Genomic DNA, 6,866 nt, shown 5'->3' with positions numbered 1-6,866 from the left:
GGGTGATATTTGCCCCTATAAAGTTGATTTCTAGAGCCATTTCATACCTTTATTAGCAACTTTTCTAACCAAACCCTTTTAAATGTATGCACCCCATTCATGTAAATTCTTAAATGTATTCAATAAATACAATTAGAATATTTAGACATTATAGTCACTGTCTTAATGAGTGAGTCATTGATCCATTCAGTCAGTCAAACAATTCAGGAAGGAAGGAAGCAAGCGGCTGTCTTTATGAATGGGGCATTGAATCATTGACCCACCAGATTCATTCAAATATGCTGAATCATTCAGGACGAAACACCACTGTGCTGACCGGATATGGAATTAAACATTGCTGAGAAAAAAGGAAGAAAAAAAATTCCATGAACGTTATAAATAATGCTTTTGTGCTAACATTTTCAGAACATTATTAAATACCAGATAACTTTAAACAAACATTTCAAACGTTTCAGGAATAATGTTTGTTTTGAGAAAACTTAGCCAGAACATTCTGAGAAAATTCCCTGTTAGCTGGAATTGCTCCCTGATTTTTTTTTTTTTTTTTAATGGCACAGCATGTTCAAACTTGTTCATAATTAGTTTAGTGTTTTAGGTCTTCCTTAGCAACAGATGAAAGATGTGAAATCCTAATTAGAATTGTTTCAACTATTACAAATGAATTCAGAGATAAGAGTTATGAATAATTCAAAGGTATTGACAACTCTAAATAAGCAATGCAAATGTGTTATTAGAAAGGCAAAACAACAACATTACAGGCAAAGGAGCATTTTAAGTGTCCTTTGAGGTGGTAGTGACTGCATATATGACACAGAAATGTTTAAACATGCTGATCTTGTCAATAAATCTTACAACACTTTGAACAGGAAGAGATATGAGAAAACTCAGTTGACAATTAAGGTTACAAAATAATATGTGACTTGATGTGCTCCCTTTTGAATTTACATTCAGCATTACTTTAAACGCAAATGGTTTTTAAAAAGCCAATCAGATATCGGAGACTCAATTCTTTGCAGCTTGACACGTTCACAGCCAATCCAACCTGAACAGACTGATTTCCAAGTAAAGATGGTCAGTGAGGCATGGGATCTGATGGTTGAGTTCTGCTGTCAGCATCAGTCAAGGTCACTGGAACCCCAAGGCTAAACTCTCGTGCCATCAGAAAAATGACGCCACGTACAGGGAAGCATTGTGCAGCAGTGAATGAGGCTGAGAGCACTTCAGTGAGAATAATCACAGATAGTGGCAAATAGAGTTTATGAGTATTCAGTGAACATGTGCTGCCGGTTATGCAATTGCAGTGTCTTTATACACAATATTGCCAAAAGTACTGGGAAATACTTGGGTTCCAATCACTTCCATGGCCACAGTTGTATAAAATCAAGCATCTAGGCATGCAGACTGCTTCTACAAACATTTGTGAAAGAATGGGTCGCTCTCAGGAGCTCAGTGAATTCAAGAATAGTAACGTGATAGGTTGCCACCTGCAAGAAGTCCATTCGTGAAATTCCCGCACTACTAAATATTCAATGGTCGACTGTTAGTGGTGTTATTACAAAGTGGAAGCAATTAGGAACAGCAACTCAGCCACGAAGTGGTGTGCCATGTAAAGTCACAGAGTGGGGTCAGCGCTTGCAGAGTCAATACAGACCTCCAAACTTCGTGTGGCCTTCAGATTAGCTCAAGAACAGTGCGTAAAGAGCTTCATGGAATGGTTTTCCATGGCCGAGCAGCTGCATCCAAGCCTTACATCAAGTGCAATGCAAAGCGTGGGATGCAGTGGTGTAAAGCACGCCGCCACTGGACTCTGTTCTCTGGAGTACGAAACACGCTTCTCTGTCTGGCAATCCGATGAAGTCTGGGTTTGGCGGTTGCCAGGAGAACAGTACTTGCCTGACTGCATTGTGCCAAGTGTAAAGTTTGGTGGAGGGGTGATTATGGTGTGGGGTTGTTTTTTAGGGGTTGGGCTTGGCCCCTTAGTTCCAGTGAAAGGAACTCTTATTGCTTCAGTATACCAAGACATTTTGGACAATTTCATGCTCCCATCTTTGTGGGAACAGTTTGGGGATGGCCACTTCCTGTTCCAACATGACTGCGAACCAGTGCACAAAGCAATGTCCATAAAGACATGGATGAACGAGTTTGGTGTGGAGGAACTTGACTGGTCTGCACAGAGTCCTGACCTCAACCCAATAGAACACCTTTGGGATGAATTAGAGCGGAGATTAACGTTCATGTGCATGTAAAGGCAGAGATCCTTAGTTTTGTATTTATTGTCAACGCAGTGCGGCAGCCAGCAGACCATAGCAGGCTGTATAAGCGTGCTCATTGGCTGTCCTGCGGCAACTGCAGCAGCCTACCACTGAGCCCTGCGTGACGTCACGCCTCCACGCGTCACAGCCCGCCAGAATGGGTGTGGCTTAGCATATATAAGGAAGGGCTCAACAGGCTGAACTCTGGTTTTCATCAACTGAAGCGAATAAGCTCGCAGCGCGAGCACGGCAGGTTACGCAATACTCGTTTCCCTCTTCCAGAGAGAACCAAGGTTACGTTAGGTAACCGAGTACGTTCTCTTACGAGAGGTTCTCTCGTATTGCGTAAGTTGCTTACGCTACGGGAACCCCTTGTCAACGCGTGCGCGCAGAGCATCCACTGCATGAGTCCCAGGGAGACCCGGGGAACACAAAACGTGGGAAACAGGCGGCCAGCAATGCGGGCCAGCACATGTAATAAGCACTTCATAGGAATACAGAGCGGCTCCGCCGGTCTATGTATAAACGTGTGGGAAAACAGGCGGCCAGCAACGCAGGGCAGCACATGTACATAAGCACATTATAGGGAAATACAGAGCGGCTCTGCCGGTCTATGTATAGAGAATATCACCCTAGTGCAGCTCAACCAGAAGAGCTAATAGTCACGTGAGAGTAGCCTGCACACAAACAAACTGGGCAGAACATACACACCACTTAGACTGATAAAAGTCTAGCCAGCAAGGCGGGAACTTCCAGGTTATAAAACCTAGCAAATGTAGAGGGGGAGGCCCAGCCTGCCGCCATACAAATGTCACGAATAGAAATCCCGCTGGACCAAGCCCACGACGAGGCCACGCCTCTAGTGGAATGGGCCCTGACGCCCATAGGGCACTGCAGGTGTTTTGACGCATAAGCTGCTGCGATAGCGTCCACTATCCATCTGGACAGGCTATGTTTCGAGGCGGCGAGACCCTTGGTGCGCCCACCAAACGAAACAAAGAGCTGCTCAGAACGCCTGAAGGCGGCGGAGCGCGTGATGTAAACTCTCAGCGCCCTGACGGGGCAGAGGAGGTTATCACTGCCCTCACTATCGGATGTTGGCAGAGCCGATAGGGAGATGATCTGCGCTCTGAAGGGAGTGCCAATCGCCTTGGGGACATAACCATGTCTCGGTTTGAGGATAACTTTAGAGTCATTTGGTTCAAACTCGAGACACGCGGGGCTAACAGATAGCGCGTGTAGATCCCCCACATGTTTTAATGATGACAGAGCTATCAGAAAAACGGTTTTGAGCGAGAGGTACTTTAGGTCCACGGATTCTAACGGTTCAAAGGGATACACTTTCAGGGCCTCTAGGACCAAAGAAAGATCCCAAATAGGAACCGAAGGGGGTCGCGGGGGATTCATCCTCCTGGCTCCTCTAAGGAAGCGGATGATGAGCTCGTTCCTTCCTATTGCTCGGCCGCGCGTCGATTCCGCGAACGCTGCAATAGCCGTAACATACACTTTGAGCGTGGAGGGGGACCTGCCCTCGTCCAACAGCTCCTGAAGGAAGGAAAGCACCCATGAAACCCCACACGTGCGTGGGTCTAGGCTCTTTTCAGCGCACCATTTGGAGAACACTGACCATTTAGACGCGTAGAGTCTTCTCGTAGAAGGAGCTCTAGACTGTGTGATCGTGTTCACGACCCCTTCTGGCAAGGCAACGGGTATCCGTTGATTATCCACGCATGCAGAGACCAGCGCTCTGGATGGGAATGCCAAATCGATCCGCCGGCTTGAGAGAGAAGATCTTTCCTAACCGGGATCGGCCATGGGGCTACGTGCGACAGCCTCACCAGCTCTGGGAACCAGGTTTGGTTCTCCCATCGCGGGGCTATGAGGAGCACTGAGTGGCGCGTTTCCCTGATCCTCTTGATTACCTGTGGTAACAGCGAGATCGGAGGGAAAGCGTACAGTGGGCAGCTGGGCCAGGTTTGGGCCAGCGCGTCCTCGCTCTTCGAGAGGAACCTCAGGCAATGAGCGTTGTCTTTTGGGGGAATGTTGTCCCTGGACAGTCTGTCTGGGCCGACATTCCTGTGGCCCGGCACATGCGCGGCTCTCAGCGAGCGCAACAAGTGAAGAGCCCACCTGAGAAGGCGTTCTGTCAGTTTGCAGAGATTCCTGGATCTGACACCGCCCTGGTGGTTCACGTAGGACACCACGGACATGTTGTCCGAGCGGACTAGAACATGGTGGCCCCGTATGTGTGGGAGGAAACGCTTCAGCGCGTTCTCGACCGCTATCATCTCCAGACAGTTTATATGAAGGACTTTCTCCTGGTCTGACCACAGGCCAAAGACCGGTCTGCCCTCGAAAAGAGCGTCCCAACCTAAGTTGGAGGCATCTGTCGAGATATCCTTTCGGTACGAGACAGCTCCCATTGTCACTCCCCGCTGGTACCAGTCGGCCGCTGACCAGGGTTTCAGTGCTGAAACGCAGCTCTGAGTCACTCTGATTCGCATGCCGCCGGACGCCCAGGCTCGGTGAGGCACTCGAGCGTTCAACCAGCATTGCAGCGGGCGCATACGCAGTAGACCCAGCTGAAGCACTGCTGCAGCTGATGCCATACAACCCAGCATCCTCTGAAATGTTTTTAGAGGAGCGACGCTGCCCTTCTGGAAAGACGCGGCCAGGCGTTGAACACGGCGCGCGCGCTGTGTCAACAACCGGGCCGTCATTGCCACAGAGTCCAGCTCTATACCCAGAAAAGAGACTGACTGACTGGGCAGTAATGAGCTCTTGGTCCAGTTGACCGTGAGACCCAGGCTTTTCAGGTGGCTGAGAAGCACTGTTCTGTGAGAAATAAGTTCTTTCTCTGACTGTGCTAGAATCAGCCAATCGTCCAAATAGTTCAAAATCCGCATGCCCTGATTTCTCAGGGGAGCGAGAGCCGTGTCCATGCACTTCGTGAATGTTCGGGGTGCCAAAGACAGGCCGAACGCCAGGACGGTGTATTGATATACCTGAAGGTCGAAGGTGAATCTCAAGAATGGCCTGTGACAGGGTATTATCTGAATCTGAAAGTAAGCGTCTTTCAGATCAAGGGAAATAAACCAGTCCCCCGGGTGAATTTGCATGAGGATCTGTCTGGTTGTGAGCATTTTGAAGCTCGAGCGTCGAGGCAGGAAAAGGTTCATAGCCTGCGTGGTCTTTTGTACCTCCGAGAAGCGGTCTACGATCCCGTTAACCGCTGGGCCTAAGAGGCCGGTGGGGGAGAGCAGAGCGTTCAGAAAAATGGCTCGCTCAGACTCCCTCATGTCGGCGAGCGTCAACCAGAGGTGCCTCTCTGTGACGGTCAGCGAGGACATGCACCTTCCAAAAGCCTGGGCAGCGGATTTAGTAGCGCGAAGGGAGAGATCCATCGTGCTGCGCAAATCCGTGATGGAGGCAGGATCCGGGCCTTTCTCGTCCAGTTCACGGAGGAGTGCATGGCTGAGGCAGCCTGTCCGGCGGCGGCAAAAACGCGGCTGACGAGGGCTGATGTAGTCCTGCAGGCTTTAGACGGGAGGGCAGCCTTTGAGCGCCATCCAGCAGAGGGCGGGCAAAGGTGCGCTGCAACCGCTTCTTCCACTGGGGGAATAGAGTTATACCCCTTCTCGGCGGCGCCGTCAACCTGTGAGAGCGCAGAGGAGACATGAGAGTGGACTCTCGCGGAGAATGGTGCATTCCAAGATTTAGAAAGCTCAGCATGGAGCTCCGGCAGGAAGGGTGCAGTTCTGGATGCGGGCGCTTGGCGGCGGCGATGGAGAAAGCAGCCGTCGAGTCTGTTAGGCGCAGGCTTCTTAGGCGGTGACCACTCGAGGCCAAGTTGGTCGACGGCCTTGGTGAGGAGGCGCAGGAGTTCTGCATCCACACCGGCCCGAGTACGGCCGGACTCCTGGACTGACGAGGAGGCAGAGTGGTGAGAACCGGACCATTCCTCGCTGTCAGAGGCCAGGATAGAGCAGCTGTCAGCGGCGGCGTCTTCATCCCCTGAGGCGGCGGCGGCGCGGGCGGGAGCCAGCGGCTGCGCGTCCGGGAGGGGGGGCGGAGAAGGAGAGAGAGAAGCTCGAGGGAGAGGTTCCGGCGAGCTTTTGAATGCCACATCGGTCTCCGGTGGCCTCTGGGAGCGGCGCTTCTTTCTGCGCGGCCCAGCAGAGACAGGCGGAGTGACAGCTTCGGCGTCGAACACTTCAAGTCGAGCCCTCAGGGTCGACATTGAAAGGTCTTCGCATTCGGCGCAGCTGCCCGAAGAGAGAGCGATGGCTGCATGTTCACGGCCCAGAACACATGGCGGTCTCCAGCGCTGAGCGGGGCTCGGCACGAGCCACAGGAAGAGCGAGGCATTTTGAGAAAAACGCCTCGCACTCTTTTAGATAGTAAGTGTGTGTTGCAGCGGCGAACACACACAGAGAGAGAAAGGATACTGTCGCCGGATAGCGCGGCAGACACGGATGGCTGAAGGCGGTAAAGACGGCCGGCTTCCTAAGTCGCTTTCCTAAGCTTGCTGGTCGCTTGATTCGACGGCGGCGGCTTCTCAAGATCCAGCGATGCGTAGAGCTTCGCTGAAGAGATGAAAATCAGAGTTCAGCC

Source organism: Rutilus rutilus (assembly GCF_951802725.1).
Source record: "Rutilus rutilus genome assembly, chromosome: 15".
Classification (NCBI taxonomy): Eukaryota; Metazoa; Chordata; class Actinopteri; order Cypriniformes; family Leuciscidae; genus Rutilus; species Rutilus rutilus.
Note: the sequence above shows the minus strand (reverse complement) of the source record.